Raw genomic sequence first — 17297 nt, 5'->3', positions numbered from 1 at the left:
TCACCATGACCATGAATAAATTTAATGAGAAGAGGATTTTATTTAGATACTGGAACCAGGTGCCTGGCACCAGGACGGCACCTAAGAGCCTGCAACTAGCGAAGATGCAGCATCTGGCCACATCAGTCCAGGGCTTATAAAGGCAAAACCTCAAAGTTACAATTTTGGGAAATCAAGTTAACTCATATCCTGCCTGGGTGCAGGCAAAGCTTAATTTTTGTAACAGATGTACACAGATGTCTCAGTTATCCTGAGCAAGCAAACATTTTATACAAAAGTAGAACTTAGCAGTTAGCTCCAATGACCATATTATCTTGCAAGAATAGCTGAGGTAGTAAGAGAGTTCTGTAAGACTGGGTAGGTTTCAAGAATAGTCCAACTATTTCAGGAAAAGGGAAGTGGATGACAGTGTACCGCCTGTACAAGTGAGGGGTTTACATGTTAAAGGCATATTTTTTGTCTCTCAAGCATAGTAAGTTTAAACTTTATCAATATTAATTATCACAGATGACGTCTCAGCTACCTGAAGGGCATTCTCAACCTGTGAGCTGTCATTCTCAACACAAAGTAAGCAACAGATTTCCAGCATTGTGAGCTGTCACCTGGGTTAGAATGGGCTTTGGTGATGCAGCTGTCTTTTGACAGCTCATATAAGTAACCCCTAACCCATATTCCTATAAGGAACCCCAATAAAACTCCTTGGTTCACCAAGTTCAGTACCATCTGTAGTTTGGTCTGTTGTCATCTGGGGTGATAAGACATTTGCTCACATCTCCCCAGCAATAGTTTGCACAACACTTCACCCAGCTAAGCTTCTAACTTGGAAAAGAAAAGGACCTGAAGAATTTCTGTTCCCAAAACAGAATTTAAAAAAAAAAAAAAAAAAAAAAAAAAAAAAAAAAAAAAACCAAGAATTGCTGCAAATATGATTCAAAGGGGCCTGGGTCCATCCCAAGCTGACAGCCAAACCTGGCAGTATTGTTCAGGTGGTTTTAGCCTCATGAAGTATGATACATAAGGAAAGGGGTTGTGAAGCCTTCCTCCATGGTTCAGGACAGACATGTGTCAGGGGAGGCCCAGAGAGGCCCTTGTGTGATGCTGTAAAAGTTAGATCTACGTTTTAGTGGAGCTGTGGGAAATGGTCCAAGGACAGCATCACATTGGAAGTGAAACAAACCCACAGGGAGAAAGTATATTCAGGCCCCAAAGCTAGAAAAGAGGAGTCATCTGAGCCCTTCACACTAGACATGGAGCTGGAGAATTTGGGGTTTGCCCTGCTAGGTCTTGGTCTTGCTTTGGTATAGTACTTTCTCATTATTCCCTCAATTTCTACCTTTGGGAATGGTAATGCCTATTTTATATCACTATGTGTTGCAAGAATGTAATTTACTCTTTAATTTTTACAGGGGATTACAATTAAGGGATTTCTTGGAGTTTCAGAAGACTTTATGATTGCTTTTCTACTCCCTTATCAATGCCTATAACTCAAAGGTTTGGTCTTTTCATTGTGTCCCCCATTTCTTGTGTGTTCCTTCCCTGATTTCACCTCTGTTGATTGCTTGTTTCATCTAGATCCTGTACTTTCTCTTTGAGTCCTGATAGTCTATCTTCTGCCTAATTCATTCTACTTGTAAGGCTTTCCTTTGCATTTTCTGGTTGGGTTAGTGGGTTTGTTTTGTTATGATATTCAAAGCTGTGGTGGTTTGAAAGAAAATGGCCCCCAAGAGGAGTAGCACCATTAGGAGGTGTGGTCTTGTAGAATAGGTATGGTCTTGTTGGAGGAAGGTGTCACTATGGAAGTGGGCTTTGAGATTTCATATGTGCTCAAGATACTGCCCAGTGAGACAGCTCACTTCCTATTGCCTCCAAGATATAGAACTCTCAGCTACCTCTCCAGCACCATGTCTGCCTGTGCACTGCCATACCCTTGGCTGCCATGCTCCCTGACATGATGATAATGGACTAAACCTCTGAAGCTATAAGCTGCCACCTCAACTAAATGTTATCCTTTATAGGAGTTGTCATGGTCACAATGTCTCTTCACAGGAATAGAAACCCTAACCAATAATCAAACCCCACCCCCTCTTGGATTATTGGATTGTAAATTTTCTTCAGTCCTCTTCAATGTTTCTCTTTACTGAATTTTCAAACCCTGCATTGTCTTCATGATTTCCATCAGCCTTGTTTGTGTTTTCTGTGACATCACTTGAGCATTTATTATTTTCAAGCTTTTTTTTATTTCATTTGGTTGTTTTATTTTATCTTCTTTAAAAATCTTTGAATTATTTGATGAAATTCATAGTTGTTCTTCTAAATTCTGTGTCCTGGGTTTTTTATAAAGGTAGTTCTCATTGGCAAAAATTTCTGCCAGACTGGTAGCTTTTGGAAGGGAGCTACTGGCCTGATATTTCATGTAGTTTGTGTTTTTGTGGTGATATTTGAGCATGGGGACTTCTTGGATTGGTGAGGAAATATTATCACCTAGGAACCATAGCCCAAATAGATTCTTTTTTCTATAAGTTTCCTTGGTGTTTAATCACAATTGGAAAGTAACTAAACCTTAGATATCTGTAACCTCAGATATCCCAATCTGTGCTGAGGCCAAGTCAAATCTCATGATAAGAGAGTAGCTTCCAAATGCCCTCCACAGAGCCACAGAAGAATTACATTTTCTTCTTTTACTTCCTTTCATTTTTGTCACCTGTTTTGGAGAAAGAGCCCATGTAGTCTAGGCTGGCCCCAAAAGTGCTGTGTTGCCAAGGATGACCTTGAAATCCTAGTCTTTCTTCCTCCACATCATAAGTGCAGGGATTATAGGTAAACATCACCATGTTCTACATCTTTTTAGAAAAGATCTTTTACTTAGAATTACATATTTAAGGGTTTTCTATATTTTTTTGTGCCTTTACTGATCACTTTTCATCAATGAGCAATATTCCATCATGAGTGCAACTTAACATGCTCACAATTTCATCGATTAAAGGACATCTTGATTATTTCTAGTTTAAAACAACTGTGGACAAAGCTGCCACAAACATTAGGATGAATTTTTTAGTGGACATTTGTGCGCATACCCAAAAGTGCAGCATCTGGTTGAGTACTGAACCTGTGCTTAGCCTCCAGGAACTGCTGAGCTCTTGTCCCAAGTGGCTGTGGCACTCTGCATGCTACCAAGAAGGAATTAGACTCCTGAGGCACCACAGGCTCAGAAATTCATCTCTTCCACCAGTATGTTGTAGTATCTCATTGCTGTTCTAACTTTCAACCCCCTGATGATGGATATTGTATTGTGAAATAGCTAATCAAGGTCCATGTACAGGAGTGAATTCTTCCTTTTTTCATAAGTCTAACAATTTTTGCTTTGTCTCTTTTGGAACTCTGATCTTAGGAGCCTACACAAAAGAGCTATTATACTTTTAGAAACTCAAAACCTCATTCCCATCATCTGGCAATGCCACTCATTATACATGGCGAGCTTCTCTTTAAGTCTGTTCTGTCCACATTGAGTGTAACTATCCAACTTTGGTTTGATTTGTGCTAGCCTGGAATACTCTTCTTACTCCTTCACCTTTAACCTGCCTGCATATCTGTGTTTGTGAACAATACTCATTTAGTTCTCATCTATTTTCACAGTCTCTTTTATGACATCCACATTTCAAGTGATTCATACGATTGAATTGATCTTTGTATTATATATTCATTACTGTTTTCTGTTCTTTGCAGCTTCCTTGTTTCTTATATTCCCAGCTTGTTTCTGTCTTCCATGGTTTTAACAGAGTCCTTCACCTTGTCCCACTCTCTCATTTTCAGTCTGTCAATAGCATTCAGCTAATTTTTTCTCAAGTTTGCAATATGTAGTGGCGGATCAGGTCTGAAACCACTGTGACCGTCTACAGGAAGGAGAAGGCTCTCATAAGAGAACATTATGCATCATGTGCTACATTGCTGCCATTCACTTTACTTATCTTGTAATGTAATTGACTATGCCCGTGTTATTATTACTGTGTTGAATTAAAGAAAACTTTTGCATCAAAACTTTCAATGTACTTTGTTTTAAATCAGTGTTAAGACCCATTCAGCAAAGTTGAAAGAACAATACATGGACTTTTCATATTCCCCATGCATTAATGCCTACTCCATTACCAACACATCTGCCCCAAAGTGGCACATTTATTGCAATGGATAGAACTACATTAACCCACAATTATCAGCAAATGTCTACAGTTTACATCAGGGACCATTCTTTGTGCTGTGCATTTTGTAAATCAAGCTGGCCAAGGATTTGTAGTGATCTCCTGGCCTCTGCCTCCAGCATGATGGAATTGCATGTACCACCATGACAGCAAAATCTCTTATTGTCAGTTAGTCTAAGCTCCTGAGTTGCAGTCTTCAGCATTGGGTTTCAGCTTTGCTTCTTCTTCTCTGTTCCTGTGATAAGAAATTAAAGGGAGCTAGACTCAGTCCATCACCAGTCCCCTTGGGCAGAGAAGATGCTGATGAGTCACTGCCTTTGGAAGTCAGGCTCTAGACACAGAGGGAATTTTCCTTTAATCTTTAAAGTGAGAACCTGGCGAGGTTTCTCCAGGCAAGTCCATGAATGATCACAGGTGTGTCTCAGACAAGGACATCTAGAAGTTTTACATCCCTAGTATGTCCATCCTCAGCCTCTAGCAGGTTCTTAAGAATTATTCTCAGTGTTTTATCCAGCTCAGGGTCAAATGGTTTCTGCTTCAAAGAAGCTTCTCTTGGCTGTGACTGCCTATGTTTGCCAATCTTTCCAAATTTTAGGGTGGTAATTGGCCCTGTACTCCCAGCTCTTTGGTATATTTAAAGAAAATCATTGGTCTTTCATTTCTTCAATGGTTTTCTTCTTGTATGTGTGGGAGTGACACTTTCTAAGTTTCATGCTTTGCATAGCAGGAGAATTTTTTTAGGCCTTGTAAAATTGTCATTCAGTGATTTTCAGAAACTTAATGGTGTAGTCCAAATACCACTACAATTAGCTCTATAGGGTTCTAACCCATGGGCATTTATTTCTCCCCAGTCCTTCTCATAGGAACTCTCTCACCTGTCCAGACCTGAATACAGTCATTGTTGATATTCAGCAAAGTTTTCTGCCTCTTAAATATGAGCTGCTTGCATGACCCTTCTGATCTCTGACCTTTCTTACCTCTGTGATCAGATTTGGAGTTCTAAGACCCCAGACTGCCACCCCAGACTGTCTCCATCCCTTGGCAATTCCTCTCAATTTGAGAAGCTTTCCCAAAGAAAGAAAGTAGGAATCACTTACACAAAACTGGTGATTGATTTCTTGAAACTATCCAAATAATTGGCACAGAAGTAGTAACAAGTATTTATAAGTGAGTAAGTCTGGATTTGCCTTTAACTTTTGTGGAGGTAACAAAGCCACAAAGCATGATCATAGGTCAGTACAAACTCTTGAGAAGTAAGGGGTGCCCTGTTCCTGGGTGAAATTTTAGCTGGTATCCACTCTATTAAGTTTTTCACAAGCTTCATAGTTGAAGGAGTGAAGAACAATGGACTAGATAATGCCCACAATCATCTTCAACACAAAATTCTGTCAACAAGGCTATATCATCTGCTCCTCTTAACCTAGATGTTGTGTTCTACATTCCAGATGTTGTGATACCGGACCCATCTTGGTGATCTTCTCTTTTAGGAACTACAAAGCATATAGTGGTGATGAGCTCTGCTGAGGTACATCCCTTCATGTTCTAGTTATTTGTTTTTAAAGTTATCTTGGCTAGTCTTAGTTAATCTTCCTTTTCTATTACAAATCCTATGGAAAATGCTGAATAAGTTAGCTTGTAAATAGTTATAATGTATATTTTATCTTAAAGAAAATTAAAGTATTTTTTATTTTCAATTTTCTTACTCAGAAATTTTTCCCAAATCCTATCATTTTATTTATAAAATGATTCATATAGTTCTGTTATGAATTGCATAGTTTCATTGCTTCTTATGAATCTCTCTCCCTCTCTTTCTGCCTCTCTGCCTCTCTAATAAGACAGAGTCTGGAGTTTCCGGCCAATCAGCGGGCCCTGTGGGAAGGCTCCCCTTTTCCAAGACTGCAAGCAGACCCTGGTACGTATACACAATGGAGTACTACTCAGCAGAGAAAAACAATGACATCATGAGGTTAGCAGGCAAATGGATGGATCTAGAAAAAATCATCCTGAGTGAGGTAACCCAGACTCAGAAGGACAAACATAGTATGTACTCACTCATAGGAGGATACTAGATATAAAACAAAGATGACTAGACTGCTACACAACTCCAGGGAGGCTACCTAGAAAACAGGACCCTAGGAAAGACACAGGGATCACCCAATGACAGAGAAATGGATGAGATCTACATGAACAACCTGGACGAGAGTGGGAGTAATGAAGGGCAAGTTTTGAGGGAAAGAGAGCTTAGGGGAGCAGGAGATCCCAGCTGGATCAAGAACAGAAAGGGAGAACAAGGAATAACAGACCATGATACATGATGACCACATGAGAACAGGAATAGGCAGAGTTCTGGAGAAGTCCCCAGAAATCCACAATGATACATCCTCTGTAGACTGCTGGCAATGGTCAAGAGAAAGCCTGATCTGACCTAGTCTGGTGATCAGATGGTCAAAACCCTAATGGTTGTGCTGGAACTCTCATATAATAACTGGTGGAAGTGGATGCAGAGATCCCCAGCCATGCCCCAGGTGGAGCTTCAGGAGTCCAATTGTCGAGAAAGAGGAGGGACTGTAAGAGTGTGAATTGTTAAGACCGAGATTGGAGAGGCACAGGGACAAATAGCCAAATGAATGGAAGCACATGAATTATGAACCAAAGGCTGTAGAGCCCCCAGCTGGATCAGGCCCTCTGGATAAGTGAGACAATTGAATAGCTTGAACTGTTTGGGAGGCACCCAGGCTGTGCGACAGGGACCTGTCCTTAGTGCATGAGCTGGCTGTTTGGAACCTGGGGTTTACACAGGGACACTTTGCTGAGCCTGGAAGGAGGGCACTGGACCTGCCTGTACTGAATCCACCAGGTTTAAATGAATCCCCAGGGGAGTCTTGGCCCTGGAGGAGATGGGAACATAGGGGAGGGGATGAGAGGGAGGTGGGGGCAGGGGAGGGAGAGGGGAGGACAGGGGAACCCATGGCTGATGTGTAAAATTAAAACACAAATATAATTTTTAAAAAAAGAAAAAGAAAAGAAAAGGACAGAGTCTCGCTATGTAGCCCAGCTTGGCATCAGACTCATTCTCTACTTGCTTCAGCCTCCCAAGTGCTGGATTACAAACCAAATCATGTCCAATTCCAGGAGCTTGTAAAACCTGCAGTTCTTTCTCTAGTCATAGTTCCCTCATATGTTCATAGTTTACAAGTTTACATTCAACCCTAAACTCTGGTGTAACCATTCTGAACCTTAGGTGTGGTTGTATCTTAGAATTGACTAAAGATTTGTCAGGAATGTTCAACATGTCTAGATAAACTAAGTTAAAGAAAGCAGCTTGAACACCTGCATTTCACCATGGAACCTCAAATTCTTTTCTTGGTTATTTCTTCATTATCTTTATTTTTATATTTAATTACAGTAATCAGTATTATTTTCTATTATATTTTGAACTTGGGTCTGCACAAGCACTGTTAAGAGTTTGATTTCACATTACTCAGATACAGGACTAGAAAGGTACTGGTTTCCTAAGCATGAGATATTGCACATCTAGCTAACTATGAAAAGGAAATTGAGTAGATGAGGAAGGAAAATGAGGTCTTGCTCACCCTATTAGAATGATTGCACACTTGGAATAAAGGTGAGAATGTTCTGTTTGCCTAACCCAACTCCAAAGAACTAGACTCAGTTTAGATGCGCTTAGCATTTCAAAATAGGATTTAAGAAAAAGAAATAGACTCATTACCTAAAAGACCATCTTGAATCAGATTACAGCTTTTCATCTTTTGGAAAGCAAGCAGGTGGATTAGTGAAGAGGAGGACAGTCAGAGGAGGCAGATCTGATGTGGTCCAAGAGGCTAAAAATCCTCTCCTATATTTGGATGTTGGAACATATCTGTTTGGTAAATTGTTGTGTATCAGATCAGCACAATTTCTGACTGACTGTGACTTCAATGTAATTAAAGCCTTGTCTTACTAGGCTTTCTGCACACAATCTTTCCTGAAGCCAACTGCACAACATGGTGCTCATGAGGTCATGCAGTCACTGCTGAGAACTAGGTTCTTAGCACATCAGATTACTTCATCATTTTCACTCGCATATATCAACTACAAACACATTTATTTCCACTAGTAAGTATCTAAGTAAAAGTTATCAAGTGGATGAATAAATGCATAAGGGACTCTTCAGCTATAACCCTGAGGAGGAAACATTAGCTTCTACAACTGACAGCATCTCTATAATTTGCTCCCATGCTTCTGTGTAATATAGTTGAATTCTTCTTCAGCACCTACCACATGCTGGTCCCTGAGTCTCTATCCTCTCTCCTATTAACTCTAGTAAAGGAGAAAGCCACAGATCTATGTAGCTAAGTTCAATAAAGAGTAAAATGTAAGGGCTAAAGGTTAAGTGATAATAGAGTAAAAACACGGGGATTACAATTGTTCAGCTACCTTCTCCAGTCTATTACAGAGACAAGCTTCCAGAAAGAAGTAACATAGACCAACACTGTCTTCATATTCATAATCCATACAATCCATAAACATTGAGTGGATAAACAGAATTGGCTGTCTATATAACTCATCATAAATCTTTTGGGTTAATGGTTTTTCTGCTTTTATTTACAAGAAACTTTTTAAGATATCACAGGAAAGCACCCCCAAACACACACACACACACACACACACACACACACACACACACACACACACAGAGCTGCAGGCTTACATATCCAGACTTTCTCTGGAACTTTCTACAGAAAGCTGAACACTCACAATCAAGAATGGAAATAAAGGGGCTGGAAAGATGGCTCAGCAATTAAGAGCATTTGTTACTCATGACCAGGATTAACAATTGCCTGTAACTCCAGACCCAGGGGTATCTGATATCCTATTCAGGCATGAATATAGTATACATACAGACATGCAGGTAAACAATAAAATAAAAACAAACACATAAAATATACATAAAATAAAATAAACAAATCTTAAAAGAAATATGATAAAGAATAAGACAGAAATCACAGAAGACATTAGTAGAAATACATGCAAACATTTTGGTAATTATAGTGACAATAAGTGGACACTCTTCTGCTTCCAGCCAGGGTTGTAGAACTTGGCTTTAGGAAAGTTATCCAGAGTTATATTATGGACCTTAAACAAATAGACAGTCAAAAAATTCATGAGACCATATGTTTTAGACACTAGACAAGTGAGGTAGGACTGTGATCCAGAAAGGAGGGAGAAAATACCAGATTCCTGTCTGAAGCCAGCTTTAGATTTGGACACTGGACCTGGTCCCAAACCAGAGCCCTTTGACTTGATGAGGGAAGAAATGGAAGTTGGAGCACAAAGAGGTCATGGCAGCTGGAAAAGATGAAAGTCTGTGGTAGATTAAAGAGCTCCATGAAAAAAGGTGCCAGCACTGCCTGAAAGAGCCAGCCTTCAGGCAGCACACAGGGTTTAAAAGAAATCCACAGTGTTGGGGTAAAGTATGACTTTTCTATCTGAGGGATGGGGAAAAACGAAGACACTCACACATTCTCTTAATAGTCTCTTTATTTATTCTTCTCTGTTCTCTCTTTCTCATTGCTTATATGTCCCAACAAAACCTTTCAGGAAATGTAAGAGTCATAGAAAGGTTGCATTTCATAGGTGAAAAGTTAAAGCAAAGTCTTCCAGACAGCTCTCACGCAATGTATCTAAGTAGCAAATTGTAGTTATAAAGAAGGAATCAATTACTTTATTATCTATCTTGAGAGGTAATCTTATAAGGAATTTTGAAAGAGTCATAAACCTAAATTGCTGAAGAGTCCAAGAAGACGAGAAAATTGTGTACTTGCAACCTACCTGAGTGTATACCCGCTTTGACTTTTTCCTCTGCATTCTTTCAAGCAGGCAAATTAAACTAACTCATGATCATGTAAACATTCTTAACTAACACTCTGCAACCGGGAATCATAAATTCTGAATTTTCTTTAAGTCTCATTGTTGCTGGCTGAGTGCCAGGACACACTTTTGGACAAAAAGATGCTAGAGGTATCATAAATTCTCTAGTTCAGGCTCAGGTACTGTATATCTTTTAGTATCAGCTCAACCAGCACTTTCCACAATGCTTTAAATCTCAAAATGTACTTTCTGCTCCACGTGTAACTCCTGAGTGTCAAAGAAAAACCTGTATCCCTATTTTGGGGCTAAAAAGTCAAATTATTTTCTATAGCCCTGACTAGTCAGAATTATTTTCACAAATTGATGTCAGAAATGGGTGAAAGGAATTAATAATCATTTACCAGCCAGGCAGCCCAGTATGTCCTTGTGAACTAGAGATTGATTTTCTTGGAATGTTTATCTTAAAGACTATTAGCAAGGCATCTGGTCTAATCTCAAGCTATTTTGTCTTTCTTTTTTTATTTTTTGGTTTTTTCAAGACAGGGTTTCTCTGTGTAGCTTTGTGCCTTTCCTGGAACTCACTTGGTAGCCCAGGTGGCCTCAAACTCACGAGATCCACCTAATTCTGCTGGGATTAAAGGCATGCGCCACCACTGCCCAGCTCTCAAGCTATTTTGAAGTTTAGTACCACTTAATAGTACACAAGAAACCTGTGACTGTGTTTCTCAGCATTAAGATGAAAGAAATTTGAGCCAGTCTTGCTCCTGGATTCAAATGCTTTCCTAAATCATAAACCAAAGCTGTGATCTAAAGCCGCTACTTAGTGGGACTCATGGGTCTAGCTATGAACATATCCTAGTATCTATTTTTATTCACCAAAACTTTGTATCAATTAGATAATACAAGTTAAGAAGGAATCATCTTCCTGACAATCCATAGATAAAAATGCCCAGTAGATTGGGATGTTTTCATGAGATAAACACACTACCATACAGGCAGTGGGGGACTCTTCACATCCATACATATCATGTCAGATGCCAGGGAAAGATTAGAACAGCAAACATATAAAGTACAGCAGAAACAAAGGCTATTCAGGAGTCTGTAGCCTCATGACCTTGCCTAACAAGGTTGTACCCATCAGAGAGCTTTTCTTCTAGTGGGTGGACACCTAGAACCTCAATTGCCACCTGTTGTTCCTGTGACATTGCTACCAGCAAGGAGGATTCAGACCCATAGAAAGACAGAGTCTTTGGCTGAGTAACAATACACACATGTTTAAAAGAAAAAGGATGGGGGTGATGAAGGTGCCAGGACCCAAGGGGAAACACTTTAAAATAAGTAGAAAAGGAGAAAGAGTCAACTTTTGCTTTAAACACACACACACACACACACACACACACACACACACACACACACACGTAGGGAGAATATACATATATAATCTATTCTAACTTTTTCAGAATATGAAAATGTACTACTCCTATGTTTCCATCAAAATTTATTTTTAATTTAAAAAAACATTGTTTCATACAATATGTACTTATTGTGGTTTCCCTCCCCACAACTCCTCCTAGATCCTTCTCTCCTTCCCACTCACCCTACTCCAGTCCCTTTCTTACTCTGTCTCTTTAGAAAGCAAACAAATAGGCAAGCAAACAAACAAACAAAAAAAAAAACCTAAAACAAACCAGAAAAAAACTTAGAAACACACACATACCATAAAAACACAAAATTAGAAACTATAATATACAAGCAAAAGACCAATAAGACCAAAAATGCCCAAACAAAACAATATGCAACAAAAAGTATACAAAATGCCATTAAGTTTGTTCTGTGTTGACCACCTACTGCTTGCTGTACATGGGTCCTACCCTTTGAGTGAGGTTGCTATACCCAGTGAGACTTCATTGGAAAAAAGTAATTTTTCCTTAAAGTAGGTATTGATTGCAGATAACTTCTTGGTTAGGCATGTCAGCACTGGGACCCCATCTGCCTACTCTGAACCTGTGCAGTCCCTGTGTATGCGGACACAGTCTCTATGAATTCACACATATATCAGCCCTGTTGTGTCTGGAGTCAACCATCCTCTCTGGATCTTACAGTCTTTCTGCCTCCTCTTCTCCAAGGTTCCCTGAGCATGAGATGAGGGATTTAATGAAGATATCCCATTTAGCGTTGAGTGTTCTAAAGGCTCTCACTTTCTGTACATTGTCCAGTGTGGAGAGTTCCCATCTACAGCAAGAGGAATCTTCTCTGCTGATGACCAAGTAAGGCATTGACATATAGGGAGAGCAATATGTCATTAGGAGTCATTTTATTGCTGTTCCTTTAGCAAAACAATAGTATTTTGTGTTGCCCCAGCCCCATGACCTAACTAATCTAAGGTTCATGGCCACTCAAGCCGTGTCAGATATGGGTTCCATCTTGTGGAATGGGCCTTAAATCCCATCAGAGAGTATTTAGTTACTCCCACAACATTTATGCTACTGTTGCACCAGCATATATTTCAGGCAGGTCACTGCTGTAGATTCCATAGTTTGTAGTGGATTGATGATTACCTTTTCCTCTGGTATTGGGCAGAGAACCTTCTAGTACCACGAGCATTAGGGTGAAAGCTCTAGTTAGGCACCAGCTCAGATTTTCCATATTTGATGAGGTATTTAAGTGCTGTCTTCAGCAGTAGGGCATTACCATATATTTGTATAAAGCAACCAATAACTTTAGCAATAGCCTGAGATGTTTAGGGGTTCACATAGAGGTCCCTTTAACCAATAACTCAACTAGATGTAACTCATTCCTGGCACTGGAGTTTCACTTTGTATAAAAAGATATCCAGCATTGTCTCCAATATTATTTTATGACACAATTAAGAGTTGTTTCATATATATGTATGTATATATATACATATATATGAAAGTTTCTATAGTAGTATGTTTCCATAAGACCCCTCAGATAGCCATTAGTGTTAGTTTTCCCTCTCCATATTCCCTCTCATCCATACCCTTCTCCATTTAGTGATTCCACTCCAGTCTCCACCTGTCTCTCCATTACTATGTATTCTATGTTCCCTTCCTTGGGGAATGCTTCCTCTTAACCAGTCCCTCACTTAATACCTAGTCTATATTTTATATGGATTGTAGCATATCTATCAAAGGCTTAAAAGCTAACATCCACATATAAGAGCAAAAATAAAGTATTTGCCTTATGGAGTCTGGGTTGCCTCACTCATGATGAGTTTTTCCAGCTTTATCCATTTACCTGCAAATTTGAATTTTCTTAAGAGCTGAATAACATTTCTTTGTGCAAATTACTGCATTTTAATTATCCATTAATCAATTGATAGACATTTAGGCTATTTCCAATTTCTGGTTCTTGTGAATAGAACAGCAATGAACATGGCTAAGCAAGTGTCTCTATAGTAGGATACAGAATCTTCGGTATATGCCCAAGAGTTTCATAGATGGATCTTTGGGTAGATCTATGCCCAGATTCCTGGGGAATTGCCTCACTGATTGCCTTAGTGGCTGTACAAGTTTTCACTCCTACCAGAAATGATTAAGTGTTCCCCTTCCCCACATCCTCACCAGCATGAACTGTCATTTTCTTTCATCTTGACCATCCTTACTGGCTCCATTAAAATTCATGATCTTTGTCTTTCCTTTCTTGTACAGGGACAGAAGAGACACACTGGCTACCTTCACAACCTTAAAGCAGATTCTGGGGATATCATCAATAGTGTGGCCTTTTTAACCAAATCCAGCAACCATCACTGAGCATAAAAGCTGTGGTTTTGTTGACCTTCTTGATAATCTAGATCCAGACATGCCTAGTGATATGTTTTTAATGAGAAAACCCTGAAAGAGATCTGTCTGCCTAAAAATTTGGCAACCATATTATTAACTGTGTTATTCAAGCTAGATGAGAACCTGAGTCTTTGACTCCTAGAGGCCATGAACTACACCACCACACAGTGACCTTTATGGGAATATGCATATCGTGGTCAAATTATTGGTTCTTGGGCATAGACACATTAGGATTGTCCCTTTTTAAATATTGGTGCTGGAATTTTACTTCTGACTACCCAAATCTGAATTTTCAAGGAAGGGCCATGGACAGTGGATCACAAGGGTAGAAGGTTTGTCACATTTGTCCATGTCTCGGAGGATTTTCTTTCCAAAGTACAAGAATTGTCTTTTTAAAGTATTTTATACAGTCCAGATAATGGTCTGTAATAGCTATACTTTCAGTTTCAAATGGATGAACGTATTGATAATGTAGCAAGCAAGAGTAAAAGAACAGTGAATAGCAGATAGAAGCAGCTGACAGATAGCAAAGCCTGGTCAGCTCAGTAGTGAATAACATCTAACAGAGACAGTGGAGTAGTCTTATTGAGAGAACTATCAAATCAGAGCTAATGCGCATCCATCAGAAATCAGCTGGGGAAGCTGAGGCAGTTGGCAGTAGTTTTCAATCAAATCTTCTCTCCATGAATGAGCTTCTGATCTCCCAATCCTACTGCAGACGTTTCTTTTTTATAGTCTCCTTTTCTTTCATTGCTGTCTACAGATAGAGGGATGGATGGATGGATGGATGGATGGATGGATGGATGGATGGGTGGGTGGATGGATGGATGGATGGATGGGTGGGTGGGTGGATGGACAGACAGTTGGGCAGAAAGACATCCTAAACACTTAAGTACAACCTGCTCAGTATATATAAAGTTATTTGTATATACATGATTTTAGGGCTGGCCATTTGGTATTAGATAATTAAGTGGTGTGCTCTTCCTTGGGGAAGACTTTCATACCACAGAATAAACAATATTGGTGTCTCTTAGAGATTGTCCATCTTCTAATTGGACATTGTGAAAGGAAACAGTGATTTTTAACACGTAGATGCTTACTGTTTTCTGTTCTCCCTGTCATAGGAACAATGACCCAGCCTATCCCCAGACAATGTCCTTGGGAGATACTTTGAGACAGCTTTGGATCTCAAAATGGGGGAAAAGTCTATCCCATTTCCAGAACCATCATCTCAAAAAGCTTAAACAGCTCATTAAAAAGTACCACCATATTGTATATTATAGTAAGTAAAAATCATGTGCAGTTAATCATTAAAATGCTTATTATAAAGACAATACAAATGAATAATTACTAATATTGTAGAGCAAAGTCCAATGCTACATTGTACATAGTTGCTGGGATCTAAAATGTCTTCACAGGCTCGTAGTTCGAGCACTTGGTCCCCAGGTGGCGGTGCTGTTTTGGGAAGTGGAGCCTGATTGGCCAAAGTGTGTGACTAGGGCCAGACCTTTGAGAGCTGTTAGCCATGTCTCTAGTTCTGGTTGCTTCCTATTTGGCCAAGATGGGAGGAGGCTCTGTCACACAGTCATACAGCAAAGCTCTGCCATGATTTCTCTGCTATAATGGATCAAGTCCGTCTGAAGCTATTAGTCAAAACAAGTGCCTGCTCCTTCAAGTTGTGTGAGTTGTTCTGTCACAGTGATTGGAAGTAGCTAATACATGCGTATAAACAGAGGTCACAACAGAAAGAAATGGTGATGGAGCAAATGCTAGAAGGAAACATGACATAAAGTGCTGCTGAAAAGGGTTATATTACACTAACTTATAGTAGTAATACACACACACACACATACATATATTTTCCGATTCATAGGTTGAGGTGTGTGTGTGTGTGTGTGTGTGTGTGTGTGTGTGTGTGTGTGTTTAGAAGACACACAGCAAGTAGTGGTCAGAAAGCCCAATGTGTTACTCCCCTGTGGGCCCCTCCAGTATCCTTTGTGTCCTCTTATCCCTTTCTGAGATTGCCACTGCTCATGCTGCATCAAAGTGGATGCCATCTTGTTAACTAAAAGATGAGGTTGCCTAACTTCATGGTTTCCCTGAAGGGTGACTGGCTCTAACCAATGCCATGACAGCATGACTTAATCTTTCAGACCTCTCAAATTGCAAGTTTCTGTCTCTCATCATTTTATTTATTTATTTATTTATTTATTTATCTAGTTAGTTAGTTAGTTAGTTTAGTTAGTTAGTTTGGGAATCAGTCTTATAGAATAGCTCTCTTTCTTCCCTGAGGGATATTAATTAAAAAGAAAACATTATGGATAAAATCTTTTGTCAGAAGATGTGAAAAGTCTCCTTGTGAAGAAACTAGAAAACAGCTGATGCCTCCCTCAACTGGAGCATGGCAGGCACCGTTGAACTACTGTAAGATGGATAAGCGGGGAATCACCTCATTCCTTCTGGGCTCCCGGACCTACAGTCATTTTTCTTTGGGGTCAGAGAACAGCTTCTGTTCTCCTTTCTTTTAATTTCATAGGATCACAAACTCCCGTATCCTCAGCAATTTAGCAAAGTAAACAGTTACACAAGATTTGGGGCATCTAATTTTCCCCAGTAGAATTGAGAATGATGAATTGCTTCAGTTTTTTCATGCTTCCAAAAAGTCAATTGAACACCGACTGTTTTGTAAGGTCACTGGCTATCTCCTGTGACCTCCTTCTAGCTCTGGCTGGGCAGCTCTTCAGAAGAGCCATTCCAGCCATGGTGTCCCTTAGTTTTCCTCGGCTTGCAAATAGCAGAAGCATCTAAGACATGTTTGTATAAAAGGAAATAAAGAAACGGGTTGGGGTGCAAAGAGTTTTTGTAAATATATGTGCCATTGTAGCCAGAACTCTTTGGAGATCCAGAACCTTTGCCAGAGCCCCAGGAACTGCCCACTCTTAGTCAGTCCCCTCCCAGTGACAGCCCTCTCTGATTTCTATTTCCACACACCAGCTCTAACTTTCCTAAACTGTAGATAATTGGAATTACACAGGATATGATTTCTAGCATTCTGCTTCTTGGCTAAATGTTTTATAAATGGGTGTGTATTTTTGCATGCACAACACTTCGCTCTCCACACACCGGTGGGCTCCTGTTGCTGAGCTGTAAGGTTGCCTCCAGTGCGGCAGGAGGCTGCAAGGACTCTCAAACACGTAGTCTCCACACACTTTCACTTTTCTTGACTAAACACTTAGAACTGAAGTTTCTGTTGTTGTTTTTAAGATTGCCATTGAAAATCCTCCAAAGTAGTTGTCTCATTTCACTTTCATTATTGACTAAGTCTTGTGCAACACAAGCTGGCCTTTAACTCAAAATCAATGCCATTTTTCTCAGCTCTATGACACCATGCCCAGCTCCAAAAGTCCCTTCTTACTGATAATGTCAAGTG

Source organism: Onychomys torridus, chromosome 6 (genome assembly GCF_903995425.1).
Source record: "Onychomys torridus chromosome 6, mOncTor1.1, whole genome shotgun sequence".
NCBI classification, from domain to species: Eukaryota; Metazoa; Chordata; class Mammalia; order Rodentia; family Cricetidae; genus Onychomys; species Onychomys torridus.
This window is presented reverse-complemented; position numbering follows the sequence as displayed.